The 15,345-nt window shown below is 40.2% G+C and overlaps 1 protein-coding gene across 1 annotated transcript in view; it reads right to left on the reverse strand.

Annotated features, from left to right (window-relative positions):
* The window catches only part of tpk1 (thiamin pyrophosphokinase 1), a 126,263-nt gene that overhangs the window by 106,918 nt on the left and 4,000 nt on the right, over positions 1–15,345 (reverse strand). The window contains exon 2 of the mRNA XM_030397663.1: positions 11,974–12,073. The gene's annotated coding sequence lies outside the window, so the exon portion shown is untranslated. The remainder of the gene's footprint in view (positions 1–11,973; positions 12,074–15,345) is intronic.

Here is a 15,345-nt window from a genome sequence, read left to right on the forward strand (position 1 = left end):
CACTGTTTCAGCGAGGGCAAAGTATCAGCCCATGCATAGTAAATGATTAAAGAGTTAGGCTACAAAGGAATTATCATTCCTATCCCTCCCGCACGAGTAACTTTGATCGTGTCACATAAATTGTCTCTCACACAGAAGCACAAACATTCACGCCTCTAAGATGCACAGAGCTGGCTGTGCACACGTATAGATCTGTGGAGATCGCTGCACTGCCGGTCAAAAATGTAAGTGTGTGTTGGTGACTGTTTGCGCGTTTGTGTGCGACAGGATCAAAAAGTACTCAGGCAGAAGGGATAGAAACGATAATCCTTGGGTAACAAAACTCTCTAATCATTTATGCATGGATTAAAAACTTTTCCTCTCCCCTAATGTTGCATCTCACAGAGAGAGACAGAGAGACAGAGCCCTGACATTATTAATATATGGATTAATTTTAAGCACAGTGGCTTCCACAGCTGCAAACGCTGCTGAGAAGATAACCAACTTCAAAGACCAAAAGAAATCCTCAAATAGGAGCAGCATAGGTTCCTGTTTAATTTAACTTCAAATTCAGGGGAGGTTGTCAGCTACACAGAGCTTTAAAGATGTGTATTAAGGCACATGCAATCTGGTGCAGGGGTTTAAATCGAAAACATTATTATTTTCAGAGGTCAACGTGCAGTCTTTTCACTTGATAAGTTAACTTGACATGAAATCCTACACTTTATATGTCTTCTAAACAACATTTGCATTGACATTTTCAGGGTTATTGCAAATAAATCTACTTAATACCACATCTTATGTGCTCAATCTGTTCTTCTGCTTTATTGCAAATCAGCAGGCATATGAGCACCTTTGGTGAACAACAGTAATTTCCCCAAACCTGATTTCAGCTGATCTGCAATGGGAGACAATATCAGCCCCATACGAACGACAAGGATCATTACACTGTGTGTGGGTGAGTGTGTGTATATATGTGTTTGTTTTGAAAACTGAAAGATCTGTTTTTTCTGAAACTGCTTCCAACTGCTAAATGTGGAAAGCTGGAAAGCTGCATACCTGCTCACAACCATCCATGCACATTTAGTGTCGAATCTGACAGGGATGAGAGGTTTACTACATTGAAGATAACACATTTCATCCACTTGGAAACACTGTGACACTCGAAGAAAATTCCTAATAATTACAACAATTATCATTCCATTGTGACTGATAAAGCTAGGTGTGTTTTATCGTTATCTTAACTGAGGCTGCAACAATTTCAGTGTTATTAATCAAGGAGCCATACAATACAGGACTGATTGCTTTATTCATAGTTGATTTTAGTGTCATCTGGGTCCATGCGTCAAATCAGACGAACACTCTTGACTAATCTCTTTTCAGAGTAGGTCACTTGTTCACCTGTTGGATGTTGATTTTTTAAAGACTGCATGAAACTGTCTGAAGAGTGTATGCCTTACATTTAAACATGCTCATTTTCAGGTTCATCCATTTTATTTTGGGTTACCAATAGAATATTTTTACATGCACTTTATTCCCCCTCTGTCTGAAACACTGTTTTAGCTCCTGTCTCTTTAAGGATGCCCCCCCCTTCTCAAATACTCAGTCTGCTCTGATTGGTCACCTCACACATGCCCGACACAGCAATGCCTACAAACAGTACAGCTGTGCTAAATCAATTATTGTGTGCCATACTAGGTGCAAGTTAACGTCAAGAATACTGATGAGGTGTTTCAGGACCAGGGATTTCTGTGAGAGAAAGGAGCTTCTGTTGATGCAGACTTTGACTTTTTACTGTTAAGATATTTTACATTCACAAGAACATTAATGAAATAATAAATGAAAGGAAAAATACAAAAAAGCACAACAGGTCCCTTTTAAACGAGAGTTTACGGCCATGCTTGTGGCACTTTGAGATTGTAATGCCAATGTAGTTGATATGAACACTGACTGAATTCCAAGCTAATCAACCCGATTTAAAAAAAAAAAAAGAAAAAAAGCAAATGTCACCCCCTTGCTGGCACTGTAAAGGCAGGAGATGAACAAAGTCACACATTCATTATGTAAAAAAACATGAATGTCTGGACCAAATTTTATCTCAATCCAAACAGAGATGGTTAAATATGGACCAAAGCGGAGGGCTGACCATATGTTTTTATCAATCATGATGTTAAAAGCTCAGCAGGGGCTTATGTGCAACAAGCTTGCAGCATCATTAGTCCAAAAATGTTTGCAGTACTCTCGAAGGGAAAGAAGACAAACTCCACTGAGACGATGTTCGTTTGCTCTCAGTAGCAGCAGAGGAGGAGGCAAGGGGAGCCTTATTAAAGAAATATAAAGAACAAGGAGAGAAGACTTGATCTGAATATTGGAGAGAAGAGTTCAGAGTGGAGGATGGGGTGCACACAGGGGAGAACCGAGGTGTGTAAAGCTGATTAAAAAAAAAAATACTGTGCTGACTCAACAGCCAAAAATGTTCAGCCCCAAACTCTGATGATCACAGTATACACCTGCACACACTCATCATGCTCCCTGTCCTTACATTCTTATTTACAGAGAACCTTTCACCTGTGTTTTCTCTTTCAATAAAGACTTTAATAGACATCTTTTGTCATGCATCATTGGCTGATATTGCCACAAATGATTTTATTGTTAAAGCATAAAGTGATAGATAAAATTGATGTGTTTCTAACATGCACTTGGTATTTTTTTCTTTTAATGCATTTGTAATATTTTGATAAAGCCATCGTAACGAAAAGGTTTGAAGAGAAGAATGGTTCGGCTGTACCTCACTGTGTTTTTGTATTGTGTTTGTCTGGAACATGAGATAAGTGAAAGAATGGGGGGGGGGGACGAATTGCAAACATGTTGTTTACCTTGTGATGAGTGTCACCAACAATGGCCAAGCCAACAATCCAACTGTGGTATTGAACCACAGTTGGATTGTTGCGTTTAAAAATACCCAGTTTTGGCTGAAAACTGTCCCGACGTCTCGTCCAGAATATCCACTGCTTTCTTACTTACAAACGATATCAAAGCAGCAAAATAAGCAGGCAACAAGACAAGACGACACCCACCCCAGCCACAGTATGCTCACCCTGCTGCCATCTAGCAAAATAAACAGTATCCGTTGGCATACTACAGAGCAGCTTCTTTCCTGAGGCTGTGGGACTCCTGAACCCATCTTTAGCGCTCCACCAATTCTCCGACTTTATTTTTGTATTTAATAGTCTATATAGTTTTTGTTTTTTGTGCATAAATTGCAAGAGAAATGCCATCGTGCCATAATGCGGAATGACAGAGACAAGACATCACAAGAAAGAAGCCATATGTGGTGTTGTATCATTGTTGCACATGTTAGTTCACACACGGAAAAAGCCAGTCACATGAAAATATGAAGTTAAGTGTGATTTCCCCTTGTGAGAAGACACATTTCACATCTGACATTTGAAGTATCAACTTTTTTTTTTTTTTTCATACTTTACTCAAATAAACTGAAGCTAGTGGGTGTCTGGGTGTCATATATGTGATCTACAGTATATATGGCCTAAAACATGCTCCATGATGTGGTAATTTGTGCATTACAAAAAAAAAAACCAATGTTAACACGTGCCTTGACAATCATACCCATGTGTGCCATATACGCTGCAGGTCTGATAAAACAAAGGAACATATCCAGAAGCACAACTAAATCCTGGTCTCAAGGCCATTAGCTATTACCTAGGTGTTTCTGGTAGGACTCTTGAGGGGCCTTGAGGTTTGGAGAGTTTACAGTATAATGGTTTGTAGGCTAGTGAGGCGTGTGTGTTAAGATCAGTTGGAAGGGGTACCCTTGCATTCACACCTCCCTGAACACAGATTACATGCCGTAGCCAAGGAGCTATTCCCAATTTTAATTTGGCCATGGACTGACCTGGTTGAGCCGGTGATTAGTTTATAATTATCCAAGAACAGGACGGAACACCAGCATCAGCAGCTTGGATTTTACTGTGGGCCTTCATGGTGGGATTTTATTGAACCTTATCAACATTTGTGTCTCAGGGCAGGGTGAAGGGAAAAACTATGATGTAATGTAGTTTGCTTCTTTTCAATGGAATATTTGACATTTTTCTACAAATCTTTTCAGCCACTATGTCCAGACAGTTCATCTGTGTGTCCTGTGTTAATGGAGCAATTTCATGTGTTAGTCGTTTTGACATTTGTGTTTCCTGAAATCGTTTTTTTTAAAAACTTACTTCAAATTGGCTTTAACAGTAAAGTTTGATCTTTAAATATTGTTCAGCAGTATTTTCCTGTACACTTCCAATTCACATTTGTGTTCTTTGTATTTTGAAATGTGGCATCTGTGGATTAGTGGCAAACAGCAGCCCTGTGCCTTCTTGTGCATGTACGATCTGTGTGTGTATGTGTGTGTATGTGTGAGCGCGTGCACGTGTGTGTGCGTTTCTGTGAGTGAGCAGATGTGCATGTGTCTTGAGAGGGGTCCCCTATGGCTCTGAGGTTTAAATGAAAAACAGATGTCTCCAGTTGGAGAGAGAATGAGGAAAATACAGGCTGTCAAACACAATTAATAACAACAAGAAAACACACACACACACACACACATAATCACAAGTGAAAATGCACAAGCTTACTCTCTTTCATTGTTGAAAGGAAACCGGTTCTGAATTCATTTTTGTAACATTGCCGTGCTGACTGGATGACCGTACTTGGATAAGCTATACAAATCCACCAGAATCACTCCGTCATACCGTATGTGAGAAAGCTTGTGGAGAAGTTAATTTGGATGAACGCCGCAGGTACACAGAGGAAGTTGCTCCAAGGGTAAACCAAGGAGAAAAGAGAGTTCCTCTCCATCATGCTTTTCCTTTGTGACTTTTAAGGCTGATGAACATTTCACTCCCTCCATCTGCCCATCCATCCTTTGTTTGTGCTGCCTCGCTATCAGCTGATTGCAATCTGAATACATAACGATACATATTGAGTCTATCCATTCAACACAGAAATTAACCAGAAATAACATGAAATCAATGCAATTCATGTATACAAAATAAGCATATATCATGGTTCCGATAAAGTTGTTCCACTGTGCTGCATGGATGTGTGTTTTACAGGTGATCCATGGTTGGGATCAACATGGTTTGGATCCGACAGTCAAACACGGATTAACTAATCAGTTAGTTTACTTGTGCTCACTTGTTTCTGTTGGCATCATTGATTGTTTTTATTTAGTGTATCACTGAGCCATAAACAATGGGTGGCAATGCCGCTGGCTGCCATACCCGGATCATTAGCTCATTAGATCATTAGACTTAGCCGCTGGCATCTAGCACTGGTGAGCCAAAAAAAAAATTGTTTTTATGCTGCAGTGAGTTTTTTGTCAAATTCTGTTGCAGATGCCAGGAGAGACAGTGTGTAACAGATTAATTGTGAAGATGCATAAACCCTGAGAAACAAGCAGTTCTGCCATGACCACAAGGGCAGCTCTTGAAAGAGACTAATCAAACTTTTTATGCTAACAGTGGATCACATGACTACTTGTACGTGAAAGGGGCTTGTTTGTTGTGACAATCCCGCAGAGAATTTTCACCTGACTCTGCAGTTACCTTCAGCTCCGTGGACCATTTCATCTTTCATCTCATTGTTTTGATATTCCAGCATGTGTTTTTTGCTCCACTCTGACTGCTCCTCATCACTGATGTTTTCAACCACAGCAGACAGCTGCTTTCGGTGAAAAACTTCTAAAAACACGACAGAGCACTTAGCTGCTGAAAAGCCAGACATTTCCATTTGGAATTTGTGGAGAATCACAGCTAAGAGGTAGTGGACTTAGCCTGAAACTTGACTTCAAATCAATGATAATGCTGCTTCATATTAGTGGGATGTGTAACTAGGCAACTTGCTGACAACCTAGCGTATCAACTTAAAATATGTCAGTGTTGTTGTTGCTTAAATCCTGTTTCGGCTGCCCCCAAGTGCCGAAAAAAGTAATTCAATGCAGGTTTAAGTGTTTCTAGTACGAAGAGGCTTTATGGCCTTAAAATGATTTTGAAATATTTGGAAATCTCCTCAAAAGTACTTCATGAATGCTAGGATTAGGCTACAAAATGATTATCACATAAATCGGCAATAATAAAAATGTTCATTTATTCATTCACTTGTCTCACTTGAAAGTCTTTGTTTTAAAAAACACTGTTCGTACTAGTGATGTGTGAAAATGCATATTAAGATGCGTGTTATGTCAGGTGTTAACTGACGGGCTAAGAGCTTGTGATCGGATCAATCAGAACCAATGTTAACACCAGGTCTGAATTCCCTGAAGAATCTGTGATTTAACTGAGGTCGACCTCTCACAGACCTCAGCACTAACTAGCGGCTCCAGCTCCAGTCAACATTACAGTCCATAAACATCCAACAAAGGGTGTGAAGGTGAATCCTCTTTTCGATTCCAAAATTTACAAAGCGCTCATCCTTTTGGTAAACGGCTGAGGATTAGAGCAAAATCCGATATGACTCTGGGTGTTTATTCCTCCAGAAGGTCTGGCTATTTTCTCTCATGCATTTTTATCAGTTCATTTGAACATTTCTGTACTTTTATGCCCTCTCCCTCCCCCCCCCCACATTTTCTCCCCCAATCTCTGCTTCTCGCTCACAAAAACAGCTCACATACAGGAGGAATACACAGGTGAGATGTTAGAGAATATTTCTCCTCTGTGATCATTCTCTGCCAGATCTATGATGCATCCTTGGCTTTTTTTTTTCTTCCCCTCTCTTATTAAATAGGTGGGAACTGGCACCAGATCAAATTGTTTAAGAGGGAAATCATACTGCTGTCTACCTGTCCGTGCATGTGTGTGTATGTGTTTGTATTTGGAAGTGTGTGTGGGTGTGTGCGCGTCGTGTAAAAGCATGCACACCTGCCTTTGGGTAGTGCTGTGCGTCTGTGTGTCCTATTTTTGTGCGATGTGTGCTTCCTTCTGATAGGGTTTCCAGTCGTCTGTAACGGCTGAAATTGTATTTGCTAATGGAGCCATTTTGGGACAAGCAGGCTCAGACAGAAACAGAGCTATCTGACCCAAGATAACACCTTTGTTTGTTGGCATTTCTTCCCATTGCTGCACGTAATTCATCAGGCATTTGGACTGTGTTATTTATTTCTCAATTAAACTCACACAGCGTAGAAATTCAGTTCACCTACACCTTGGTTTGCCTCCAAGATTAATTTTCAGTCATAACCTGAGATCCCTTCAGCAAGGCATTCAATGATCCCATTGCTCCAGCAGTGCTGTTCAGTTACAAACAAAGAAATTATTTTCCCCCTATGCTTGAATGTGCGCTAATGTGAATATAAAACAGGGCAATTCTGAGCAATAACATACGAGCAGTGAAACTTTTGCGTGGATAAACACAGGATGAAAAAAACAAAACAAATGGGTACATGTTGGGCAGGTTCATCCTGTAATTGCCCCCTGTCCTAATTACTAATGCCAATCTCAGTACACAGATAATGGTATTTATTCTCATGGGGGATAATGATGGCTCATCGGTTCAGTGCAGTTGCCATAAAAAACATTACCACATGCCATTAGATTGCAAGCAAGTGACATCTGCAGGCACATCTGGAGTTGAAAAAGCAGTTTGGTATCAACACGGCATCATTGCATTACGCAACATTGAGTTACCACCTACACTCAGTGCAACTAGGTGAATGGGGAAAGCTGTTCTAAAATGCGAAGTCAACAGCCTGAAAAAGCAACACCTTGCACAGTAATTGATGGTATAAAATTCAAACAAAAATGTTGTTTTGTTGACTTACAAACTCTGTGTCCCTGCAGCCTTTATTAGACAACATTACATTTGTAAAAACAGATGTTGGAAATGTTCTTTACTGATTGTGAGGACGACCGAATGATGATCTTTGGGTATAAAGTTTTTTTAAAAAATGCCTACAAATCAAGCTTTTAAAGACACTTTTACAAATAATTTTCCTCCACAGATGAGAAAATGGTAGAAGGAAATTAGATATTTACTTGTGCTTGAAGCTTAGCATAATATTGCAAATAAATAAAATGTTATATTTTATCACACACCCATAGAATCATATACACAGTGCGATGTAGTTTTCTGCAGTAGCTCATCCAGTCCCTCCAGTTTTAACCCTTAGAGGCAAAAGGCCCCTGGCATTTATATTATTAAAAATACTAGAACATGACTGTGAAATTATCCTGGTCTCCCAGTTTCCTGATTATTATGGTGTTATTGCCAATCATATATATAGTGGAATGGATTGTCCTCTCACCTCTAAAGTAATTGAAAAGGTCTCCATCTTTCCTCAGCCCTGGTCATTTTCCCATTAGCCCCACACTCTGCACTGAAATGAGTCATCAGGCTTCCCAATTGGAATTACCTGGGACAAGACATTACCATCATTGGTGAAAATATTACACCGTCATAGTTTTAATAATAAAATAGTGCGTGGGCGAGGTGGTGGTGGTGGCGGTGAGAGAGGGGTGATAATGATATTAAAAGGTATGGTGTGAGGTGAGTTTGAGTTCATGGCTGAAATAATGAGGGTGGTAGGTGAATTAATATTTTTGGGGAAGAGAATACATGAATGTGAAAGGCAGTTCTGATGAATTCCTATCTACCAAATCTATGCATATTTTAAAACATGAGATGGCTTGGCTAATTCTCCGAGGAAAATATTGCCGTAATATTGAGGAGACTCGGGTGCCCATTACATTTTTTTAATGCCACTGAGTGATGTGGCCATTATTAAATGCAATTGTAAAAGTTACACTCCCTCAAAGGGTTCAAGCTTAAGTTCAGTGGACTGAGTATTAAAACATATGAAATGGGAAAAGCATTATGCAGAAAAAACACAGGCAGGATCAGATCATTTTGCTGTGCCTTTCTATTTTTTTGAGAACTCAATTCAAATCTCTTCTTAGAGTGCAGAAAAAGGGTAGACAGAAACAATATTGAATTTATTTTATCCCAGGAGCATATTTTGTCCATTTCACAGTCATTCGCCGTCAAGGAAAAGCCCATCAATGGATAACATTACTCTTTTGTGTTTAAACCTGCATTTATTGACCTCAACACTACAGTTAAAACAGAAAAGGTTATAAATTATTCAATTATGCATCAATGTTGTTGAAATTGCCTAGTAGGGTCAACACGATGTGAAAAAATGTAGCAATACAGTAAGTAGAGTATGCATTATGTATTCAACGGAAAATGGGCCGCACTGGACAGATTTGGCAGGAGGATGTGAGGAGAGAGAAGAATTGTGTGTGTGTGCGTGTGTATGTGTGCGTCTGCATGTGTGTGTTTGGAGGCGGGGCTGGTGGGGTACAGGAAGAAGTGGGAGCAGGGTTTGAGATTTTAGACTTGAGGAGTGCAGCAGCACAAGGGCAAAAGGGCAGCTGTCCATATTTGGAGGTAGCCAGCAGCCGGCCAATCATCACAGATTAGGAGGCATCATGACCTTCAGCCTTCAATGAAAAGTAAAATCCTGGAACAAATAGTGCATACGTGCACACACACCCAAATCCACACACTGACTTACTCTCTGAGACTCACATTAGTTGAGAGTAAGGACAAGCTGGTATAGAAAGCCTTGGATTTGCCACCATAAATCCAGCTTATGGACGAATGGCCACCACAAACAGAGAAAATGCCTTCACAGCAAAATCACAAATGCTGAGGGCTAGAAAGAGCAAGGGTGTCCGATTTGAACTTTGTGGGGGGAGAGAGCAATAAAGACTGAAACATTAAGAGGCGAGGCATTTCAAGGAGGGAATTAAATAAATGTGGTGAGAGAAATGAAAGAGACTCTGAGTTGGGGCTACCTGGAATCTACAGCCATACAACTACAACTACACAGCATGCTAATGTTAAGCAGGTACTGTATAATGTTTACCATCATCACCATTTTAGTTTGGCATATCAGCCACATGGAATGGATGGATGAAAATGTACTGAATGAACATCATGCTTTTGTCATAAACAGAAGTATTGGGAACATTAGAATTCTGGCCTGATAAAGCCACTAAGTGGAAGCTAAGGGCTCACTAAAGTTACTTCAAGTTATCCTGACCGAGTCATTATTGTGCATACCAGGTTTTAATGGCAATTTACCAAGTAGTTTGGGAGATATTTCACTCAAAACCAAGTGTCAATCTCACAGTGACGCAAGAGGGAGTCAGGGTTTTGAACCAATCCACAAAGTCGATGTTGAGCCATTTCTCAGGATCAGTGAAAAATTTGACCTGCCGGGGTGCTAGAGGGAAAGTCTGGGGATCATCATTACCCATTCATACTCTGGATGGATATCCGTACCAAATTTCATGTCAATCCCTCATTAGTTACCAAGAAACAGAAATGTCATCCTCTTTGCATTTCATCCCATGGTTGCTGAGAGTGTTTCAGCCGCTAACCAAAGTAGTTGACCAACGCATAGAGCCTCCAGCATGGACTGGTAGACAGGTAGTGTCATTTGCATCCAGTGGGTCAGTTTCTTTAAGTAAAGTTTCTGCCCCCACTCAGTTATCCTGTAGTTGATGTAATTTCATGAATTTTCCTTCCTCGTCACTGTATCACAGAGAGCACATTGACTAAGGGACATCCTCATTCAAATCTGATGGCCATCATCCTGCTAATCCCATTTTGATTAGCCATCTCTTAGTGCCTTGGCCACACCTGCTCAGACACGCACCACCACCCCGCCCCCTCGTTAGGAGGAGAGCGTTCCATCATTAACGAGACGCCCAATAACCACAGTGACCTGGTAACACATTCCCAAAACATTCCATCAGTCAGCAGAGCATGTACATAGGATCGTTAACGGAACGCTCATTAATTACAAAGCGATGGGATTGGCTGGGTTTGGGGTCGCCATGGCACTTGAGATGATAAAGGATATGGCTAATGTGATCAGTCATTAGCATTTAGCAGTAAGCAACTGAGATGAAACATGCTTTATAATCATCTCACCGCATGAGAGGGTGAAGTGAGTAGAACAAGGTGATGTAAATATGCAGTTACGTAGGTGGAAAGTATTTGAAGGAGAAGGATGGGAACAAGAAGTTTGAGGAGATCACAAGGAGAAAACCTAAAGCAGGGAAGGAAAGCAGGAAGGAGAGAGGGAAGGAGGGAAAGTTAATGAGCTCAACAGCTTTATTATTCCCGCTCCTTGCAGACTTTAATATTCTTTACAGGTCTCTGGCTCAAGCAGTTGTCCTTTTTTATCACATACTGAAAATGCAATTAGTGTTTTCAATTTTCCAGGCCCTTCTTCTCCACTCAGTCATAAAGCGAGACCAGGTAATGTTCCAAAATTGTTGCTTCATGAACATAATTGGATGACTGCTTTCGCATTTAAAAAAGCGAACAAACATGTGTCACTTTAATGTAAATTATGAGATCGGAATCTATTACTTTGAGCTGAGTGGAACAAAAAAAATGATACAGTATGTCCAATTGGCAGCCCAAACCAGACAAAACCAGTAAATTAAGATATTTAAATCAACATTGGTATTCAAGGAAATATCTAATTCATCCACGGAGAGCTACCGGATGAGTGTTCACATGCTTATATTGTTGCCATTAAAGTCACCTGACTTTCGCAATTTTTTTCCCTAACTTTGTCCTTTCCTGCATCCTCAAATTAGTTTATGGGCAACAAAGGGCTGTCAGTCCAAAGGGACATTATTTTTTGGATGATGTGTCTTTTTTTTTTTCGAAGCTCCTCAATCTGTCTGCTTCCGAGAACAGCTTCCAAAGTACACCTCATTTTGGAGAATACATCTACAGCGCTTGTTGTGTCTGCATAATCGGTTGATTCAGTCACAATTTACACTCAGTGCAATCAGTCTGTCATTGTCAGTTCAGCTTGTCAAAAGCAAAACAGACCAAAATATGATTGGCAGGGGGAAAAGATGAAAATGATTCAGGAGATAGAGAAAAATTATAACCTTGCCACCTACACACCTACATGGGGTCCATGACTGTATCAGATGATCCCTCTGTCTTTAGTTGTCTGCTACAGTCTGGTTGGCCTTCTTGTAGCCTTCAGTGAGATTGGCTGCACCTGAAAAGGAAAATATAAAAGCTCAGTCACTACATGACTCTCACTCCTCCAGCCTACCTATCAAGCCTGAAGGGTGAGCGTCTAGGCCATTTTTGTCTTTGTTTTGTTCTTCCGCTAGCTGGATCCACTCACCACTGTGCAAGCCTGTCCGGCCATGGACCTGACACCTACCAAATGGGAAGTTAAAAGCAGAAGTGTAGGGAAAAGAAAGTCTGGCTCCTCCTTGAGTCACCCTTTACAAAAAAAAAGGGGGAGGGTGTGTGTGTGTGTGTGTGTGTGTAAAGACTGGTAGTGTCTGGCATGTCCCCAATCACCCTTGTTCTTCATGACGGTACCTGTGAGATTTTCCTAGACGCAAACTCCTTGAAAATGACTGTGACCGCACTACTTATCCGAGGCCTTCGTCTTGAAGTCACGCCACGTCTCTCAAGACACTTGATGAGGCTGACTTATGAAAAGTTGTAGGTCTCAAAGAACAGTTTTACGTCCTTAGAAATTGCATTAGAAAACCACAAGCTGGTGTGGATGGGAGTAATACTGACTCTCAGACCCAAGCAATATGTTTTTTCTAATTGTTTGGAAGAGGGAGTTATTGTGTTTAGATACTGATTCATGATACTTGCTTTACTTAGATTGTATGTCATTTTGTAATGCCACGCATTACATCAATTGCTTTTTTCAATCTTCAGCCTCGTAGATGTAATTTTATTATAATCTTTCTGCATAACACAAAAGGAATGGCTTAAAATTGGCTGGTTTTGGTTCCTAAGCAACTATCAATTCATTTCAAGTTATCTTATTTACTACTGCTGTAACAAAATAATTTCCCAGTCTGGGATCATTAAAGTAATTCTATCTATCTATCTATCTACAATAAGTTTAGATCCCTGATAAGAGTTAATATATTGTCAACTTCTGCTGAGTTGTGAGCAACTTGTAAGTAATCAAGACAAAATGACTGTGTAGCCTGCAGTGATGTTGAAGTGTTAACCAAAACCCATCACAGGCAGTAGCACTATCCATGCTACTAACACTATTCGTGCAGTAGAGTATGCGGTGTATAATCAAATAAAAGGATGCAGCCCACACACGAATGTAATCATTCCTGTAATGAGATAAAACATCAACTTGATTGGACTAAAATGCCATTCATTCTGCCAGCACAGAACCCAGTCTAATCCTGTTTTTCTTTGTTTCTTTAATGTTTTTTGCGCACATAATGCATATATACACACACACACACACACACACACACACACACACACACACACACACACACACACACACACACACACACGGATCCAGCAGTACCAGCACCCAACTAAAAAGGAAGAGTCAGTCAATAAATAAGAAGCTTATAAAACAAATCCTTCGTTCAACATCAAAACAGCCAAATCTCCTATAAGAGTTTTACAGTGGTAATTATTTTCTGGGGGAAAAACTAAATATGTTCCGTTATTATTGTTGACTTGGTATCTCCTAAAATATTCATGGCAAATAATGTATGGTTATGCAACACCTAAAGGTAGGTTAGGGTTTAAGTCTCTATAGGGCTTCTCAACCTGTATATTTGTATATGTATCACATGCGTTCTTAACGCCCAGGGCTACAGTAAATGATTTACACTGTATTTCTCTTAGCCCTGGGTTAAAGGTCTATTTGGAACGTTCAACTTATGTTAACCTTCTAGATTGATGTGTGACTCCTTTGTGTCCCTTCGCCTCGTTTCACACTGGCACCTTTTAGTTGATTTTCAGGGAAAAACTCCATAAACTCAGAGCTAATCCTGCTTCAGGGCAGGGCCAGCAAGCCCTAGGCTGAAGTCAAGGTTAGCCCACTTTGAACAGTGCGATCACACCAGCATTAAATCTTCCTTGGCCTGTATCTAACAGCACTCTTAGCCTGGAGCTAAGCTGGTTCTTAGGATACTTTTAGCACTGGGCTAAGTGCATTGTGCATTATAAAGAACATCTTTGATGTTAATTTGATGTCATGAGTTTGTTAAAAAAAAGGAAGATCTGTGCGGTCCATGTGCATCTTTCAGCACCAGTTTTGCCAGAAAATTAATTACTCATGCAGAGTCGTTGCATACTGTTTAAATGATACTTTAAAAGACCAGGTTGAATCAAAACCTACACATAGCCCTTGTGGTAAGAGCATGTATGAGACATGAAAAATGCCATTGTGTCCTCTTGTTATGCTGTAGCACTGAGGTTACAGTGACATATGTGAAGAGCATTTCAAAGTGTTCAACAACTCTGCAAAAATTCATACTCATACTGCAATTTTTTTTACCAGAGAGACTGCCTCTGAATGTGAAGAACATTCATTTGAGTTGAGAGACGAAAACCCATCGAGAGTGTGGGAGCAGAGTTGAGAGGACAACCAGGAATGAATAGCAGACGTGTGAACTGAAGAGATAAGGTATCTGATCTCTATCGGTTGTATTACTCCTTGCTCTCCTCCTCTCTTCCTCTGGCCCTCGCCGATTCCTTTAGGCTCATTTAGTTAATTAAGGCCATGAAATGTTTCAGAAACCAATTATGCAGTGACTTTATTAAAAGACCACCTTTCCTTGTAAGTGCAGATTGTGTCTGTCTCTTGTCTTCGAAGAGAAAAGAAACTTGTCTGACCTAAGCGGCCGTTGAAATAGGGTTTGGATTTATACAGTGAAATGCAGCATCAGCAACTTTTCTTCCCTTTGTCTGTTTTCCTTTTGAATTCACCTGTGGATCCACATTATCTTTCATTGCAATATAACTTGAGAAACTCTGACGTGGCAGTGACGGACCTGGACATTCTTTGCAACAGGATTTTCTATTAGGGATAAGAAGGGTCTGACATCAGATTACTGACAATGCATGCCACTGATAGGATCTGCCGTTAATTTTGGGGGTATTGAAACCAGAAAATGAAGATTTTTTAGGGAAATACTCCAAAAACTGCTGAGACTTAAAAGGGGAATCCATCCTTAATATTACGCGTAGTTAAGGATGTGGGCAATAAAGTTTATTAATCTGGTTGCAGTACAGGGGCATTTTACGTCCTCTGCATGATATCGGTGACTCCAACCATTAGGATTTAGTTTATGTTTTTTACACCCAAGTGTTGCCTTTTGTCTTAAACTAAAAGAGTCTATTGTCAATATCACAGCGGAGGTTTTTCCTACTCAAAGCACTGAAACATTGTTGTATTTAAGAGAATATCTGTGTATATCATACCTTACCCCACTGATAAAATGTGAACATGTATTGTGTTGTATGTGCAGTACG

Source organism: Sparus aurata, chromosome 19 (assembly GCF_900880675.1).
Source record: "Sparus aurata chromosome 19, fSpaAur1.1, whole genome shotgun sequence".
Classification (NCBI taxonomy): domain Eukaryota; kingdom Metazoa; phylum Chordata; class Actinopteri; order Spariformes; family Sparidae; genus Sparus; species Sparus aurata.